Below are 21,144 nucleotides of genomic sequence, written 5' to 3' on the forward strand. Positions count from 1 at the left end.
CTCTCTCTCTGGATTAAGCCATATATTTTCTTTGATCATTTTTATTTTCTCTTCTTTTTCCCTGCCCCCCTCTTTATTTTTGTTTCTCTCTCTCTGGATTAAGCCCTATAATTTCTCTGAACAACTTTATCTTATGTTCTTTTTCCCTGACTCCTTCTTTATTTTCCTTTCTCTCTCTCTGGATTAAGCTTATAGTTTCTCTGCCTGGTCAATTTTTCTTTTTATTTTCCCTGTCCTGTCATTTCTCTCTTTGTGTGGGATAAAGCCTCTTCTATCAGCACAGCCTCCACCCTATTGTTTACTTGTAGCTGGTGTTTCTAGTTTTTTGCTTTTGGGTTTTTTTGTGTATGTTTCTTGTATGTTTTTGTGTTTTTGTTTTCTCTTTGTTTTTTTTTTTTTTTTTGGTCTGTGTGTTTCATTTTGTTTCCAGGACTACTTCAACAAACAAATCAAAGCACCCATGGTGGAGGGTCAAAAACATCACTATGAGTAGGGAGATAAAGTAACCCAAATCAAAACAACACAGAACAAGTAACAGTCTCCAAAAAACACCTCCTTAAGGGCCACACCCTGGACACTGTATGACCCCTCTTTAATATAGTAGTGGTAACAGGAGCAAGGCACATAACAAGCTTTTAAAACACATAAGGTATAGAAAACTAGCCATGATGATGAAATGGAAGAATTCTCAAAAGAAATTCCAGGAAGAAATGACAGCTAAATAATTGCACAAAACAGATGTAATCAATAAAACTGAACAGGAATTTAAACAGTTATAAGATTAATCATTGGGCTTGAAAAAAGCATAGAAGACAGCAGAAAATCTATTGCTCCAGGGATCAAGGAACTGAAAAATAGCCATGATGAATTTTAAAGTGCTGTAAATTGGGTGCAAAATAGACTAGAGGTGGTGACAATGAGGACTAAAGAGACAGAGGGGAGAATAGTTGAAATAGAAGATAAAATTATGGAAAAAGATGAAGCTGGGAAAAAGAGAGACAAAGATGTTCTGGATCACAAGGGGAATATTAGACAACTAAGTGATTCAATGAAACAGAATATATCAGTATCATAGGAGTTCAAGAAGAAGATGAGAGAGAAAGGGGCTGAAGGTGTACTTGAACAAATCATAGCTGAGAACTTCCCCAATCTGGAGAAGGAAACAGGCATTGAAATCCAGGTGGTACAGAGAACTCCCTTCAGATGTAACTTGAATTGATCTTCTGTATGACATATCATAGTGAAACTGGCAAATTACAAAGATAAAGAGAGAATTCTGAAAGCAGCTAGGGATAACAAGCCTTAACCTACAAGGGTAGACACATAAGGTAGTAGCAGGCCTATCTACTGAAACTTGGCAGACCAGAAGGAAGTGGCAGGAAATTTTCAATATGATGAATAGGAAAAATATGCAGCTAAAAATCCTTTATTTAGCAAGACTGCCATTCAGAATAGGAGAGATAAATATTTTTCCAAACAAACAAAAACTGAAAGAATTCATCACCACTAAACCAGCCCTACAAGAGACCATAAGGGGGACTCTGTGAGTGGAATGCTGAAGAAACCACAAAGGACCAGAGACACCATTACAAATATGAAACCTATAGATAACACAATGACTCTAAACCCATATCTTTCAATAACACTGAATGTAAATGAATTAAATGCTCCAATCAAAAGTCATAGGGTGTCAGAATGGATAAAAAAGAAGGCCCATCTATTGCTGTCTACAAGAGACCCATTTTAGCCCTGAGGACACCTTCATATTGAAAGTGGAGGGTTGGAGAACCATCTATCATGCTACTGGAAGTCAAAAGATAGATGGAATAGCCATACTTATATCAGACAAACTAATTTTTAAACTAAAGCCTGTAACAAGATAGGGAAGGCATTATATAATAATTACATGGTCTATCCATCAGGAAGAGCTAACAATTATAAATGTCTATGCACCAAATTCAAAACCACCCAAATATATAAAACAATCACAAACATAAGCAATCTTATTGACAAGAATGTAGTAATTGTAGGGGACTTTAATATTCCACTTACAACAATGGACAGATCACCTAGACAGAATATCAATAAAGAAACAATAGCCCTGAATGATACTCTGGACCAGATGAACTTGACAGATATATTTAGAACTTTTCATCCTAAAGCAGCAGAATACACATTCTTCTTGAGTGCACACGAACATTCTCCAGATCACATGCTGGGTCACAAAATAGCCCTCAATAAATATAAAAGAATTGAGATCAATATAAAAGAATTGAGTGTGCATACACTTTCAGATCACAAGGCTATGAAACTTGAAATCAATGACAGGGGAGTTTGGAAAACCTCAAAATTCATGGAGGTTAAAGAACATACTACTGAAGAATGAATGGGTCAACCAAGCAATTAATGAAATTTAAAAATATATGGAAAAAAATGAAAATGAAAACACCACAGTCCAAAACCCTTTGAGATGCAGCAAAAGCAGTCCTAAGAAAATGCATTGTAATTCAGGCCTTTCTCAAGAAATAAGAAAAATCCCAAATACAAAATCTAACAGCACATCTAAAGGAACTAGAAGCCCAACAACAAAGAAACCCCAACGACAGCAGAAGATAAGTGATAAAGATCAGAGCAGAAATAAGCAATATAAAATTTAAAAAAAACACACAGTAGAACGGATGAATGAAATGAAAAGTTGGTTTTTTGAAAAAATAAACAAAATTGATAAACCGCTAGCCAGACTTCTCAGAAAGAAAAGAGAGAGGACCTAAATAGATATAATCATAAATGAAAATGGATTTATCACAAGCAATACCTCAGAAACACAAGCAATTATCAAAGAATAGTATGAGAAATTATATGCCGACAAACTGGACAACCTGGAAGAAATGGACAAATTCCCAAACACTCACACATCCCTGAAACTCAAATGGGAAGAAATCGAAAATTTGAACAAACCCATAACTAGTGAAGAAATTGAATCAGTCATCAAAAATCTCCCAACAAATGAGAGTCCTGGACCAGATGGCTCCCTGGGGAATTCTACCACACATTTAAAGCAGAGATATACCTATCCTTCTCAAGCTGTTCCAAAAAATAGAAAGGGAAGGAAAACTTCTGGACTCATTCTATGAATCCAACATTACTTTGATTCCCAAACCAGAAATCCCACAAAAAAGGAGAACTACAGGCCAATATCCCTGATGAATGAGGATGCAAAAATTCTCAACAAGATACTAGCAAATGGAATTTAACAGCACATACAAAGAATCATCCACCATGATCAAGTGAGATTCATTCCTGGACTGCAGGCTGGTCAATATTTGCAAATAAACCAATGTGATACGCCACATTAATAAAAGAAAGGATAAGAACCATGTGATCCTGTCAATAGATGAAGAAAAAGCATTTGACAAAATACAGCTTTCTTTCTTAATAATAACCCTCATGAAAGTCAGGATAGAAGAAACATAAACACCATAAAAGCCATAAATGAAAAGCCCACAATTAATATCATCTTCAATGGGGAAAAACTGAGATTTCCCCCTGAGATAAGGAACACGACAGGGATATCCACTCTCACCACTGTTGCTTAACATAGTGCCAGAAGTCCTACCATCAGCAGACAACAAAATGAAATAAAAGCATCAAAATTGGCAAAGAAGAAGTCAAACTTTCACTTTTCACAACGGACATGATACTCAACATGGAAAACTTGAAACACTCCACCAAAAGACTGCCAAAACTGATATATAAATTCAGCAAAGTTGCAGGGTACAAATTAATTTACAGATATTGGTTACATTTTTATACACCAATAATGAAGGAACAGAAAGAGAAATAAACTGATCCCATTTACAATTGCACCCAGAACCATATAATACCTAATAAACCTAACCAAAGATGTAAAAGATCTGTATGCTGAAAACTATACAAAGCTAATGAAGGAAATTGAAGAAGACACACATAAATGGAAAAACATTCCATGCTCATGGATTGGAAGAATATTGTTCAAATGTCAATACTACTCAGAATAATGTATACATTCAATGTAATACCAATCAAAATCGCAGCAGCCTTCTTCTCAAAGTTAGAACCATCCTAAAATTTGTATAGAACCACAAAAGACTCTGAATAGCCAAAGTAATATTGAAGAAGACCAAAGCGGGAGGCATCACAATCCCAGACTTTAGCCTCTACTACAAAGCTGTAATCATCAAGACAGCATGTTATTGGCACAAAAACAGACACATAGACCAATGGAATAGAATAGAGAACCCAGAATTGGACCCACAAATGTATGGCCAAGTAATCTTTTACAAAGAGTATCCAATGTCAAAAAGACAGTCTCTTTAACAAATTGTGCTGGGAGAACTGGACAGCAACATGCAAAAGAATGAAACTAGACCACTTTCTTACACCACACACAAAATAAACTCAAAATGGATGAAAGACCTAAATCTGAGACAGGAACCATCAAAGCCCTAGAGGAGATAGCAGGCCAAAAACCACTTTGACTTCAGCTGTAGCAATTTCTTGCTTGACACATCTCCAAAGGCAAGCGCATTAAAAGCAAAAATGAACTATTGGGACCTCATGAAGATAAAAAGCTTCTGCACTGAAAAGGAAACAATCAACAAAACTAAAAGGCAACTGACAGAATGGGAAAAGATATTTGCAAATAACATATCAGAGAAAGGGCTTGTATCCAAAATCTATAAAAAACTCACCAAACTCCACACCTGAAAAACAATCCAGTGAAGAAATGGGCAAAAGACATTTTTAGACACTTCTCTAAAGAAGACATCCAGATGGCCAACAGACACATGAAAAGATGCTCAACATCACTCATCAGGGAAATATAAATCAAAGCCACACTGAGATACCATGTCACACTGGTCAGAGTGGTTAAAGTGAACAACCCACAAAACTGTAGATGCTGGCAAGGATGTGGAGAAATGGGAAACCTCTTTCACTGTTGGGAATGCAAACTGATGCAGCCACTCTGGAAAACTGTGTGGATGTTCCTCAAAAAATTAAAAATAGAACTACCTTGTGACCCAGCAATAATACTACTAGGGATTTACCCGAGGGATACAGGAGTGCTGATTCATAGGGGCATATGTACAACAATGTTTGTAGGAGTGCTTTCAACAATAGCCAAATTATGGAAAGAGCCTAAACATCTATCAACTGATGAATAAAGAAGATGTGGCTTATATATACAATGGAATACTACTTGGCAATGAGAAAGAATGAAATCATGCCATTTGCAGCAGCATGGTTGGAACTGTAAGTTATGTTGAGTGAAATATATCAGTCAGAGAAGGACGTATATCATATGTTTTCACTCGTATGTGGATCTTGAAAAACTTAACAGAAGACCATGGGGGAAGGGAAAGGGAATAAAATAGTTACAAACATGGAGTGAGGGAGGGAAACCACAAGAGACTATTAAATACAGAGAACAAACTGAGGGTGGATGGGGGTTGGGGGAGAGGGAAAATGGGTGATTGGCATTGAGAAGGGCACTTGTTGGGATAGCCGTGGGTGTTGTATGTAAGCCAATTTAACAATACATTATATTTTTAAAACAGCTAAAGTTTTCTAAAATGAAAAGAAAAAAAAATTTACTGAGAAAAAAAAAAAGATATGAGTCCTCATTGGGAGAGTTAGGGAGGTGGTGTACCAGTAGCAATAAAAATCCCAGGACACTTTACCAGCATGTCAGATAACTTTAATTGAATAGTATTTAACTTAAAACATGTACATAATTTCTGAATGCAATAAATTCAAGAAAAATTCCAGGTCTACCATTTATCAGTTTTGTGACCTTGAGATATTTCTGACCCATGCAATTGAAATACCTTATTCTGCAAAATATCTCTGAGAAGTAAATAAAATAAATGTGTGAAGCGCTGGGGAAAAAAATATTCGTACAGACTGATGGAATTCTAATTCATGTCTTCAGCCTGGGTCTCTATGCTAGAATCCTGACTGGTATATCTAGCCATCTTATCTGTTCAATATCTCCACCTTAGTGTTTCATAGGAAACTTTTATATATGAAGTGGAACTTGTGATGTTCCACCATTTTCTCAAGTCAAAACTTTAGAAGTCATTCTAGATTTTTTCTTTCCTAATTCCCCACATTGAAATCATTAGAACATTTTACTACATCGCCCAAATTATACCTTGAACTTGTCACTTTCTCCTTTCTTTATTGTCTCCCTGATCTAAACACTATAATTTCTCACTTGAACAACTTACAATGTTGGCTTCCTGTTTCCATGCTTGTACTCCCGCAACCTATCTTCCATTCAGCAGAGAGAGTGGTCTTTTACAGAATAGATCATATAGCATCACTGCTTATTCACAACTCTCATTGTTTTCCTGTCACTCTCAGGGAAAGGAATAGGCCCCTGCCTGTCTGTCTGATTTCACCTTCTACCATTGTCTGGTAGAAGACAGGTTTCATGAGAGCATAAACCTCATCTTACTCAACCCTGTGTTCCTAGTTCATGGCGCATTATAGATGGTCAAAAAATAACTGTTTAATGAGTGAATGAACTAATAAGTATATCCCGTGCATGCTTTTCTTGGTTTTCTCTGAGCTGATCTGAGCCCTCTGTGCCTTAAATGACACAGTGAGAACTTTCTTACCATCCAGATGCTCCAGATTTCTAAAGATTTATCATATCAACCTCTACACAGGTCATTTAAGAGTACTGTGTCTGGAGTACTTTTAACCATGCTCTGCCAAAATGAAGTATATGACAAAGTCCTGGCTGAGATATATTGTGTTGTGTGAATAGAGTGGAGTACTATGGGATCCATAGAGGCGTAAGAAGTCTGGAAAGTGGATTGGGTGAGCCAGTAATGAGGTTAGGTTTTATTCTATGAGCACCAAGGAGACTTGAAGTCTTTTGGACTAAAGAATACACAATCAACACCTAAGAAAAATAATCCTTTGAAGAGTATGGATAATGAAATAGAAAAAGACTAGAGGCAGGAGACCAGCCATGAAATTCTGGCACTGGGTCAGGCAGGGGGAGATGAGAGAACCATAAGTGAACCTCAGAGTTTCATCATTACTTTTTAAAATCAGAACTCAGACTCATTGGTGTAAAGCAAAGTGAACTCGAAATCATTTTAGGCTCAGAGAGTCACTAATAGAACACAAGTACAAAAATAATGAAGCATTTTATTTAATAACTTGACTTTGAAAGGATTCAAATATCTATAACAAGTTGATATTGATTCATTGATCATAACACTATGATCTGAGTACACACCAAGCTCTGCTTAGCTTCCAAATTTGTAATATAAAGATGGATACGATATCGTCCAAGCCTTTAAGTTCAATGGGACAGAGAGGGGCTCAGGGACAAAAGAGATTGACAACATTTCAGTAGGGTAAGTGCTATAATAGTGGCTAAAGAAAAGTAGCATGGTGGAAGGCAGGCTCTCTCAAGTAGGAAGAGTCACTATCCTTGTTTGATGAGGTTGACAAAGGTTTCCCAGAGAGAGATAATATATAATCAGGTTTGTAACTAGGAAGGAGTCTATCACGGGAACAATGGTGGAAGAATTATGGAGTAAGAGAATGTAGTATGTCTGTCTGAAGGTGTTGGAACACTTGAAGAATGAAAGGAAATTCTATGTGACTAGAGCTGGGACAGATTGCATGGGTAACCATACTACTACTAGTAATGATTGGTGTTCATTTCTTTAATATTCACAACAAGCCCCAAGAGAGATTTTGTTACCCCAATTTGATTAATGCAACGTATATGAGGAGAGGTTAAGTAAATTGTCTAGCAAATAAGATAAAAAATGAGCTTCAAAAACCAGATATCTGACTCCAGAGCTCAGGCTTCTCTTTGTGATGCTCTACAAAAGCATAGTGTACTCTATGGATCCAAAAAGATTATACTATCCAGAGTCAAGACAGCTGATGTCCACAAGTCCATGACACTGTGCAATGTCTTGAGTTTACTTAAATTTGAAAACCCTCTTTCCAGAGCTGAGTTCAAAAGTGATGGATGTGACGGTGAATTGCTAAGAATATACCCATGCAAAATTTATCTCTTAATTTTAAGGGTCCTTCTGTCACCATGGCAATGACTTCACGATTTTTTTTCCTTCAGTGGATTTCCTAGAAGCAGGAATCCCTGCCCAGGCTTAAACCAGACAGCCCCCTGAATTTAGAATCATAGGTGGCAAAGCTGAATCCAACAAGGGTATCCATTCTCAGAAATATGACTATCTCAAAACCAGTGGGACCCAGGGAACACTTTCCAACTCCTCAGTTCTCACCTATAGTATTTCCTTTCTCCAGGCACTTCGAAAATTCCTGTTATTGCCCTATTATTTATTAATCAATATCCCAAGTCAGTTCACCACTGGTAAAATATTTAATAATGGCATTGCTATAATACACCAAGGGCTAGCCATATGCTAGCTGCCACTTTAGAGGGAATCCCAGTTGCCAGCCAGCCAGTGGGAAGTCTAGATCTGATATGATATTTTAGTATGTATCTTTGTAGACCACTATTGGCACCTAACTTAGTAGGTTGGGTTTCCTGGAGAACAGACTGAAAATGAGGATTTATGTGCAGGTGGTTTATAGGAAGTGTTCTCAGTAACAAGACTTGTGAGTGAAGGGAATAATATTAAGTAAAGGGAGAAGTCAAAATATGTGCAATCACAAAAAAGTCTCAGCTAGTCCCTGGCGATGACCTTTCAGAGATGTAACAAATTATGAGTAGGTCTTTATAAGCCCACCATCAACCACTAAATATACATGGACTCCCCTTGCCCCAATGGGAGGAGATGTAAACTTGGATGAAGCAAGAGTGGTTTGGAGCAAGGGACTGTTTTTAACTGCCAGCAGTTAATAGTTCTGGCATTCAGGAGAATAAATGTCTTCTCATTCTGAATGATCTGGTGTTGTATGGAAGTTTGAGGCACTATATTATATACCTGAAAATAATATTAAACTGTACCTTAATTAATGGGATATACATAAAAGTGTAGAAAAATTATATTAATTTCTATAAAGCTGGCATTGTTATGATTCCTGATAAATATTAATAATATTTACCTGCTACTTACAGAGCACCTATTCTATGCTTGATCCTTGTAATCTGCCTACTTACAGCTCTTCTGAGCAATGGTGCTGTAGAAAGTACTGTTTCCATGTGACAGCCCTTTTCCCACTCCAGCCATATTTTCCTAATTCAAGGATAGAAACATAATCCAAATACAGTCCATTTATGGCTAGTAATCTATTGTGTAGATGTCTTTATTAAAAACAGATGAATTAACCCAGTCATACTCGTCTCTTAGGAATTTGTTACTGGGAAGAAAGGTCATTTAACTTATGGGACTTATGGGTATTTACATAAGAAGTCTGTGTTTAGCAGACGATAAGAAGCCAATGAGTAAAGAAGAAGGTTCACGAGTTAGAAAACAAATTCTCCTTGAGGCCTGGATGCATTTAATATCTTCTCTTTGAATTCTGTGACATCTCTCCATGTCCTTATCATTTGCTCCACCTTCCCTGCTTTTTATCAGAACTACAGTTAGTGTGTCTATTTTCTTTAGAAAGCTATTTCTTCTGTATTGTCAATAGTCTTTTAAGTAGAAAAGAATATTTTATTATATAGATGAAAGAGAAGAAACGTTCAAATTCTCAAAGCTAATGATTACCAAAGCCATGATTCAATCTCTGTTGCCTGACTTAACAGTTATGCTTCTGTTGGACGGCAGATTTGCCAGGCAGTGAACATTGTCTCAAACAGGTCAACATGGAAAAAGAGAAAATGTCCTGTCTCACCCTGATGTTCCAGGCCCTGACTCATTGGCCATTTCTTGACCTTCATTGGAAACAATGGAAAATATTCAGACACAATTGTGATGATTTTATTCATGCTTTTTAAAGCATTTTCCTCACTCTGAGCATTTCTTAAGATGAAGTAGCTTCCGTGCTCACAAAGAGAGACTTGTGATTGTCAGCATCTTCTCAGCATCAGAAAGCATTGTTAATATGAAGGTGGGGTCCTGATTCACTGAATTTTTTGTGTGGGTAAATGTCATTAGTAGGGCAGAGGGAAGCCTGTGGTTTCTGAACGCAGGTGGCAAAATGACACTTTTCTTTCTGTCATCTTTGCATTTCCTTAAACCTATGTCTCTAACTAAAAAGGGATTCATGACTGAGGTTCTGAAAGGGGAAACCAATGTTTTCTCTGCACCATGCACAGACGTTGATGACTACCTCCCAATTCCTTGGGAATAATTGGCAAATTACCACTACCTCAGAGGGTCACCCTGGCACAATTGGCACTCTGCAGTTTTCTTGGCCCCAGAGAAACTCCTGTTTTCTTAATATCTAGACTTAAATTCTGTTTACTTTGTGTCATTCATATGAATCAAGTTTTTCCACTCTGCAAGAAGTCTTGTCTTCCAAATTAGAACTTAAAAAGGAAAAAAATAAACAAACTTGAAGCTTTTAAAGATACTTGAGTCTCTAAGTGCCAATTTTCTCAAATTTTCAAATTCAACCAAGAAGAAAAGTCAAAGGATATTCAGTCCACAACAGAGTCATCCACACCCCTCGGTTTTACTTTCCCCCTCTGTGTGTGTACATATGTGAGTCGGGAAGGCTCTTGTGTGTGCATATTTCTCCTCTGATTTTAATGGTTTTTAGCAAACTTGCAAGACCCCAGGGTGGGCAGTACAGAAACATCCTCATCTTGCGTTGGGAAAAATAAGCAAGTCTCTTCTAAATATGTGTTGTCTAGGAAGAAGGTCAAGAATCAAAAGTGAAGAAGCAGGAATGACTTCTGCAACTGACCTCTCACTCAACAGCCATCTCAAGTCTCTTGGCTGAGACCCTGCCTCATTACCAAGTAGTTAACGCCATCTTCTCCTGCCTTACCCAGGAAGACATTGGAAATGTTATGCTGAGCATTTGTGGATACACAGAACACTGAGTTTAGGAAGATATCCAAAATAAAGCATCTCACCCTGGGATATTTGCTAACAGGTCTCCCTATGTTCTCCCACTTATTTTTATCATTTACCCCATTTTCTTGGGATGAATGCATCAATGGTCATTCTATGGTTCATGGGGTACCTACTGCATAATTTTACTTATTAAACCATGAAAATCAAGAAAAGTAGGTAGAAAGTCTGATAGCCTGGTAAGAAAGAGAAGAATGACAGAAGTTAAGTTGCCAAACTTATTTTTTGTTTTATTTGCAAACAAACCCACTCTAATTCACTGGGTCTTCACTGGCTAGGGAGAGTATTTATTTTTAAATTTTCTTATTAACAAATACTTATCGATTACCCACTATCCAGCTAGGAACTCCAGTTCTGGGCCATGAGAATGAATATAAGCTGATGAAGAAACAAAATGTGCTCCTTGCTCTCATGAAGCAAGGCCAAGTAAATAAAACTCACATTTTTTGAATTTTTAAAATGATCTTTTAAATTTAGGAAAATGTTGGGCACCAGGGTTGAAAACCAGGACCCTGCAATTAGTCCTCTACTAGTCAGAAGATATCACATGGAAAATGAGATATTGGTTTTCCTCCATGTTAACTGGGGGTTTTATTGACCTGATGAAGAGGAAATGATTTCTAAATGCCTTTTGAATCATCACCAAAAGCAAACCTATGATTCCTGGAAGAATTATGACTTTGTTGGAAGACAGAAAAGCCCAGAAAAAACATAAGTCTGGTCTGGGGAAGTTAGGGAATATCTATGTAGGGAATGAGGCTGAAGCTGGAGGGAGACAGCCAGAGGAGATCACACAGGAACAAACTCTATCCAGGCAGTTGGGTGGATATCCCATAACTAGGGATTATTTCTGCCCAGAGAGTGAGCCAGAGCCCCAGAGTAGGAAGAACTAAGGCACAGGGCCAGAATGAAGGGAGCAAGGCAGGACCTCAGACTCTTTGAAAGTTGTAGCCTAAATAGTGACTTAATCCCAAGGAAAAGCACAACATCAAAAACTCAGGAATCCATATAGACATCATAACAGGAACAGAAGACACTAATTATCAAGGATTTAACTTAAATAGGTCTTGTCTTTGGACAGGAGGGATATCAGACATTAAGAAAGGGTTGAAATAGCAACAAAGCCTGAAGTTCTACAACCACATGAATTAGAAAATCTCTTGGAGTCAGAAGTCATTTATCTATTCACCAAATATTTACTGATCACCTATTATTTTCAAACATTGTTCTAGATATTGGTAATACAACAGTGAATTAGATGGGCAAGAGGCAGAGAGTGACCACCTTAATGCATACTTTCAAGAAAGACTTTTAAACTGAGACTGAAGGAAGAGAAATGGTCAAATACATGAAGTTCTAGGGTAAGAGTTCTAGCAGAAGGACAACAAGAGCCAAGGTCTTAGGGGGCATAAAGAGACTTGGTGTATCCAAGACACAACAAAAAGACCTGTGCAGCTGGTCACATGGCAGAGAGGAAAGCAAAGGTTTATAAGACCGGGAGAAACCCAGATTTTCAAGGCTTTCCTTGTATTCAAAATGCCACAGGGATCATACAAGTCTATCAGGAAGGAGTGGCATGATCTTCCAGGTATTAAAAAAAGAAGCAGGGCACCTTGGTGGCTCAATCAGTTAAGCATCTGATTCTTGATTTCGGCTCATATCATCTCACAGTTCATGAGATCAAGGTCCTCATCAGGCTCTGTGATAACAATGTGGAACCTACTTGAGATTCTCCTTCTCCCTGTCTCTCTCCCTCTCTGCCCCTCCTCCATTCATGCTCTAAAAATAAATAAACAAACATTTAAAAAGGAGACAAGCATATATTCCAGAAGGCACTGGGCTAAGATCATCATTATTATCCACAATAACTTGGTGTGGAACATGATTGCCAAAGAGCTAACACTTCTGGCCAAATAATAAGGAATCAGTCAATATCTACTCAACAAATAAATACAAAAATCTAATCATTGGCACCAATCATAATTGTTTTCAGGCCAGCAACAATTCCACCACGGAACTATGAATTTTCCTTTGAAACATTCTTACTTGTGAATATTTAAAAACTCTCCTTAAATTGTACCCATTGAAGTATTTCATTCTAAGCCCCTCAGAAATAGTAGAACCCAAAATGACCTTTTCAAAAAAATATTTCTCTATTAAGTATTTACATGTGTCTCAAAACAAAACCATACATTCTTAGGAGACTGGGAGAATCTAATTAAATTGCAAGCTATTTTCCCTGGTTAATTCAACCAGCTTAACTGTTGTTATATTTGTACAAAGCTCCTCTCTGTTCTACTGTTATTCTGCAGATAGATGTCAGCCCATGTAGGACCTGGAGCATGCAAAGTTTCAAGAGAGAAGAGGCTAGCTTTGAAACACGCATCCCAGAAAAGACAGCATTATCAGTTCCCTGGCAGTCAGAGAGAGAGAGAGAGAGATCGTTTAGGAGATCTCTCCCAAGTTCTCAGGCCCCAAACATATTGAGAAACTTTTCTCTCTCACCCAGCTTCCCAGGTTCAAAATCGCAGTTTCCAACTAAGCTTGGAAGGCATATCAGAAGGAGTGCAGTATTTGAAGGAATAAACATTATGAAAGACATCTAGCCCTATCTAATGGTTTAAATTCTCAGTACTATCCTCAAGATGGCTGGCTGAGAAAGTCAAAGCTTGGACAATTTGTAAGATGAAAAATGGGAAACCACCTAAAAACTTTCAACATAATAATAAATACATTATAGAGCATCTATTTGTGCAATACTACAGAACAAACTTCATTCCACATATGATATTTGGGCTAGGCATTCTGCCAGGTTCTGGGAGTCAGTACTAAATAAGGAAGATGGAGTTCTGCCTGTAAGCAACTTGTTTTGTGGAGGGGAGTAGGTGTAGCAAAGAAACAGCATTATAAATTTATTTAAATTGTTATGTCAGGTAGTGGAGTACTCACAAAGAGATAAAGTGCAATAACGTGATAAACAGGAATGGAACGGGAAAGCTACCAGTGTAGAATGTGGTGTTAAGGTTTGGCCTCTCTAAGGAGGAAGAGGAGGCAGTTGATTTGAATAAAAAGAAGGAGCCACATTATAGGGTGTTATATGTGTATATGTATGTTATAAGGTAAAGAGAAAACAGAAAAAGAAAAAAGGAAAGGTTGAAGGCTTATTATAACTTTTACAGGCCTAAGAAAAACTCCTGCATCCTTCCAATAAAATCTCTTTTTCTATTTAAGCTATTCTGATCAGGTTTCTCTTTATTGCAGCCAAAGACTTTCTAAGTAAGATGTGCTTTTGCCATGACATCATGTGGATTTTAATAATTGTTAGGGTAAAACTAGTATAATAATGCTCTTATAAAACTATTATAAGAATGTGATAAGAATTATAACAATTCTGACTTAGTGCCTGAGCTGAGACTTGAAATAGGAGTAAGGTTTGGTCTAGAGTACAAGCTACTCCAGACCGACCTGTGTGACTTCCCCACATCACTACTCCAACCACCTGGTAACTTCCCCACATCACCAGCATTATCAGCATCACACTAAGAATTTAACTTGTATCATTCCATTTAATCTCTATGATAATCCCTATGATAACCCTATAAAGGAGATATAATTATCTTATTAAGGAAACTGATGGCCAGATAATTTAAGTGACTATCTTGAGGTCACAGAGCTTATAAATATCAAACCTGGGATTTGTACCAAAGTTTTTTCTACCTTAAAGCCAGTCTCCTGAGCACTATCCTGTGGACAATTTTGTAGATATGGAAATTCATACTTTCTTTGGAGAAGAAAGTAGGTATAGGAAGGCTGACATTGTTACCCAGACAGATAGAAGGAATTTATACAGGACAGCAGGGAAAGAAAAATTAGGGTGTCAAGACTGAAGACCAGTATCCTATGTAAGGTTATTTCTGCCTGAACATATGTGGGGTCTCAGCACAGGTCTCAGGACCTGTGCAAAATTTATTATGCCAGAATTCTCTGGATGCTGTGAGCAGGTACTCAGGATGAACAGAGTGGCTTTGTTCCTGGACTGAAATTCAGGTGTTATTCTTCACCTGTCACATCAAGAAAGTTGTCCTCTGTCTTTCCCTTGAGTAAAGTACAGGTCCAAGAACTATGTTCAGCTCTGTGGGAAAGATTCACATCTGAGTCCATTCAAGCACCAGTAAGAGGTGTTCAGTCCATGGCTTACACAATTGTATGCAATATGCCTAAAACAAATATCTGTCTTTCCATGCTGGACACTATATAAAAGGGTATTCTCAGTGGTGGGAACACTGGATAAAACTTCTTCAAAATCTAGCAATCACTTCTTCAAAAACTGTGTTTTGTTCCTCTCTGTTCAATCTGTAAGCATCAGAGTTTGTTATTTAGACATTCTGAGACAAGCAAATGCAAGGCCGTAATCCCTGTACTGTTCTATTGCTTTCACTAGACCATAAGCCTTCTCAAGGTCAAGGACTATGATTCACCTTATTCCTCAGCCTGGAGGTCCACACTAGACACATAGTAAGTATTCAATAAATAGTTAACAAGTGTATACATGAATTAAATAATGAATGATCAACACTGTTTTGGATCTCTGATTTGGACTTTGAGGTAGAATTGTGATCACATGTTCAGCCCGATATACCTTGCAATGTAATCTTGCACAGCTTTGGTAGTATTTCTAAATAAATATTTTAATTTCAAGTGCCCACAGTGCTCATTTAAAATCTTCTGTTCCCTAAAGTAAACAAATCAACAGCTTTTTCAAACAATGCATAGAGTAATAATCAATAATTAGAACATCTCTTTCCTTTAATGATTCAATTGAAAAGTTAGTTATATTTCACTTTTCTCCCCTCTGAGTAACTGTGGTTGGGAAAGATTTGCAAGTGAAGAAGATTTAGGCCTCAGAATGAATCCCAAACTCAACAAGAAAGAAGTGTTCTCATTTTTCCTGGAGGCACAAGCAGACCAAAAAGAAAAAAAAAAACAAACAGAACCTGAAAGGAAATAATTCATTGGTCCAGGAAGATGGCAGTGGAGTAGGAGGACCCTAGGCTCATCTCATCTCATGAATACAACTAGATAACTACCAAATCATCATAAATTCCCCAGAAATTGACCTGAAGACTGGCAGAACAAACTCCACAGCTAAAGATAGAGAAGAGGCCACTTTGGATAAGACAAGAAGTGAGGAAACATGGTTTGTTATTTGGGAGAGAAATGGCTCAAGGCTACTGCAGTATGGAGTGGGCTGCAGATGCAGAGAAGACAAGGAGCACACAAGGGGAGCATACACAGGGAAGATAAATCCCTATAGTAATTGGCTTGGAAAGTGAAAGGAGTAGAATTTTATAAGTTCTTGCAACTAGTGGGGCTTAAAACCTGGAGTTGTAAAGGCCAACAGGCTTGGCTCAGGAAGAGCCCAGAGGCATTGAAGCTGCTCTTGGACAGAAGAAAGAACAAACAGCCTCCAGAAATTAAGAGTATAAACAACAATCTGAAGAGGGCCTGAGGCACACAGTGGAGAGGTTACTCACTCTTCTTGGAGTGTGTTGCAGAGAGGCAGCATTCATGGAGAGTCCTCTGGGAACATAGGAACTAGCCAGCATCCTTTCCCTCACTTGCACCATTGACTGGACACAAGGCAACCTGCAAGAATCAGCTCAGTGTCCATGCTCTCTCCGTAAGTTACCTACACCAAGCCCCACCCACCCACACTCTGGGGAAACCACCTTTCCCCATCACACTTGCCTCAGTCCAGGTGTAGTGGGCACCTTACCCAGAAGACTGGACCAAACCCCTGCCAACACCGCATCTCCCGATCTGGAATTTCTTCTCATAAGGGCATTACCCTCAAGAGGAGACATAGCTGACTTTCCTAACATACAGAAGCAAGCACAGAGACTTAAACAAAATGAGAAGACAAGAATTTGTCCCAAATGAAAGAACAGGACAAGGCCATAGCCAAAGATCAAGGTGAGACAGATATATGTAAAATATGTAATAGGGAAATTAAAATGATGATCATAAAGTTATTCACTGGACTTGAGAAAATAATGAAAGATCTGAATGAAACCTTTAGTACAGAGGTAAGGAACAACATAGCATAGATAAAGCATTCAAAAAATGAAATGAGGGGTTGCCTGGGTGGTTCAGTTGGTTAAGTTGTTTGACTTTGGCTCACGTCATGATCTCACCATTTGTGGGTTTGAGCCCCACGTTGGGCTCTGTACTGACAGCTCAGAGCCTGGAGCCTGCTTTGGATTCTATTTCTCCCTCTCTCTGCCCCTCCCTGGCTTGCCCGCTGTCTCTTTCTGTCTCTCTCAAAAATAAACATTAAAAAAAATGAAACAAGAAACATGCTGGACAGAATGAACAGTAGGCTGGGAGAAGCAGAGAAGTGAATTAATTACCAAGAAAACAGAGTAATGGAAAGTAATAAAGGTGAACAAAAGAGAGAAAAGAAGAATTATGCATAAGGAGAATAAACTTAGGGAACTCAGTGACTCTATCAAATGTAATAACATTCACATTGTAAGAGTCCCAGTAAAAGAAAGAGAAAAGGGGGCAGAAAATTTATTTGAAGAAATAATACCTGAAAACTTCCCTATTCAGGAGAAAGAAACAGATATACAAACCTAGGAGGCACAGAGAACCCTCGCAAAATCAACAAAAGTAGATCTATACCAAGACATGGAATGGTAATTAAAGAATGGTAATTAAAGTGGGAAAAAAAACATAATGAAGAATATAACATTTTCAAAGTGGCAAGACAAAATAAGACAGCTGCATACAAGGAAAACCCCATAAGGCTAGCAGGGGATATTTCAACAGAAAATGTCCAAGCCAGAAGGGAGTGACACGGTATATTCCATTTGATAAATGGGAAAAACATGCAGCCAAGAATACTCTATTCAGCAAAGCAATCACTTATAACAGAAGAAGAGATAAGGAGTTTCCCAGAAAAACAAAACCTAAAGGGGTTCATGACCACTAAAACAGCCTTGCAATAAACAAAGAAACAAATAAATAAGACTTTTTGAGTGGAAAGGAAAGACCAAAAGTGATAAATCAGTCAAGAAACTCCCAATATGAAAGGATGTAAAATATGAAACCATACACCTAAAACATGGGAAAGAGAGTATTAAAGAATGGGTTCAAACGTAAATGACCATCAACTTAATATAGGCTGCTAAATGCAAAAAAGGTTACATACAAACCTAATCATAACCACAAATAAGCAACTAACATGCAAAGAATAAAGAGAAAGAAATCCAAACGTATCAGTAAAGAAAACCAGAAAACTATGCAAGAAAGATAAGAATTAGAGAAAATTTTCAGAAATGACAAAACAAGTAATAAAATGGCAATAAATATATATCTATCAATATTTACCTTTAATGTAAATGAACTAAATGCTCCAATCAAAAGACATCGGGTGATAAAATGGATAATAAAACTATCTATATCTATATCATCTATATATCTATCTATATCTATATCTATCTATATTTATATCTATCTATCTATATAGATGCTGCCTACGAGTCTCATTTTAGACCTAAAGATACCTACAGATTGAAAGTCAGGGGATGGAGAAATATGCAAATGGAGATCAAAAGAAAGTTGCATATAAGGCAACACATACCAGACAAACTAGACTTTAAAACAGACTGTGGGATGCCTGGGTGATTCATTCGGTTGATCCAGTTACTTGTGATTTCAGCTCAATCATGAGATCAAGCCCCATGTCAAGCTCCTCCTGGGCATGGAGACTGCTTAAGATTCTTTCTCTCCCTCTTCTTTTGTCTCTCTCTCTCTCTTGTCTCTCTCTCTCCCTCTCTCTCTCTCTCTCTCTCCCTTTCTCTTTCTCTAAATAAATAAATAAATTTAAAAAAAACATTTAAAAACTAAATAAAACAAAGACTGTAACAAGAGACAAAGAAGGGCACTATATAATAATAAAGGAGACAATCCAACAAGAAGATATAACAATTTTAAATATTTGTGCACCCAAATGGAGCACCCAAACATATAAAACAATAACAAACATTAAGGAACTAATTGGTAGTGATAAAATAATAGCAGGGGACTTTAACACCTCATCTACATCAATAAACAGAAAATCAACAAGGAAAGAATGGCTCTGAATGACTCACTGGACCATGGGAATTTAACAGATATATTCAGAACATTCTATTCAAAAATAGAAGGATAGGAAGAGGAGTTAAGATGGCAGAGAAGAAGGGAGACCCTGGGCTTTCCTTGCCCCTCAAATACAGCTGTACTGAGGTCAAATCACTTGGAACACCCAGGAAATCAATCTGTAGAGTGGCAAAAGGATCGCTACAGTTGCAGGGGCACAGTTTGACAGGTGAGAGGTGTGTATAAGTGAATTGGGGACAGAAAAGCAGGTGCTGTGGAGGGGAGGAAACACTTTCCATGAAGATTCAAATGTTTGGCTTTGAGAAAGTAGGGCATTGAGTTAGCACAAGAGGAAAACTTCTCTGGACCATTGACTGGGGAGCAAGAAGTACTGAGTGTTCCAGTTCTTTTTTTGCAAACAGCTTTTGGAGCAAACGCTGAGGTTTTGGAAGTGATTTCCTCCAGAGAAGAGCTATGGCATTGGCTCCTGGAGAGGTGGGAGTTGGCCTTAGAGTACATAGGGTGGTGTAGAGATCTCCAGGGTGCACTGGGAGAGAACATTCCTCTTCTTGGAGTACGTTTGGAAGAGGGCATATTGCCTTCCCAGGGATGTAAGATCCTGCAGGTGCCAGCCAAGGACCTTACATCAGTAGGATAAAGAGGCTTTACTCTGGAGGAGGGTAGCAGATCCACACACTGCTGGGTCTTTTAAGAGTTTGGTTTTTGAATCCCAGCCATGCACCAAAGAAAAAAACAGAGAGATCTATGGCACTGGGCCAGCTAATTGCCCTCACTATTCTTTGAGGGCTACCTGAACAGCAGGGGGAGTGAGATCACCAGTCCAGGGATGAGACATTGGGTTTGTGCCATTCCCTGCCCCCGGCCCCACCACTAACATGGTGGGAATTCAGAGAGCAACACAGCCACCCTCAGTGGAGGCAAGAACCACTTACACCAAACCACCCCTTGCCATGTGCATGGTGACAGCATATTTACAACTAAGACTGATTCTGGGCCAATACAGTGGGCCTCTCCTCCAGAAGACCAGCATAGCCAGCACCACTCATGCATCAAGTACACTGAAAATCCCGTACTTCAAAATGGTACCTACAGTTTTTTTCTTTTTTTCTTTCTTCTTCCTTTTTTCTTTTGGAATCAGGCTCATAGTTTCTTCTTTGTTTTTTACATTTCCTTTTCTCCGTTTTTGCATCAGGCTTTTTTATTCTTTTCATTTTACCTCTTTTTTTCCCTTCTTTTTTATCTTGTTTTTCCATTCTTTTTCTTTGTACTCAGCCTTATAGTTTTTGGATTTGCTATTTGTTTGTTTTTTTATAGGTGTTACTTTTCATTTTCTCTTTTTTTGGGATCAAGCTCCCACCCTTTTTTCCAGGGTTAGTTCAACAAACAAATCAAAGCAGACCTAGTTAAAAATCCAAACACTCCACCAGAGTAAGAAAGGAGGAGCTCAGCAGAGGACTGAAAAGTGGGAAAGAACAGCCAAACACAACCACAGAATGTCCACAGCATACAACAGAAAGATTTCCTGAAGTGCCAGGCCCTGGATATAGTGTATTACCACTTTTTAATATAGCAGTACTTTTAGATGCAAGAAAAATAACAAGCTTTTAAAACATGCAAAATAAAGAAACTTAGCCAAAATGACAACATGGAGGAATTCTTCTCAAAAGGAAGGTCAAAGGATTCATAGCCAGGGACATGCTCTAAACAGAGATAAGAAATATATTTGAACAAAAATTTAGAACAAAAGCATAGGACTACCATCTGGGCTTGAAAAAAGTATAGAAGACACCAGAGAAACCCTTTCTATAGACATCAAAAACCTAAGAACTACTCAGGATGAATTTTAAAAAGCTGTAACTGAGATGCAAAACAAAGTGGATGCAGTGAAAAGGAGCATTAAAAAAGCAGAGAAGAAAATAAGTGATATAGAAGATAAAATTATGGAAAACAATGA

The sequence above is a fragment of the Panthera pardus genome, unplaced genomic scaffold, assembly GCF_024362965.1.
Source record: "Panthera pardus isolate Hobbes unplaced genomic scaffold, ASM2436296v1 HiC_scaffold_18, whole genome shotgun sequence".
Lineage (NCBI taxonomy): Eukaryota > Metazoa > Chordata > Mammalia > Carnivora > Felidae > Panthera > Panthera pardus.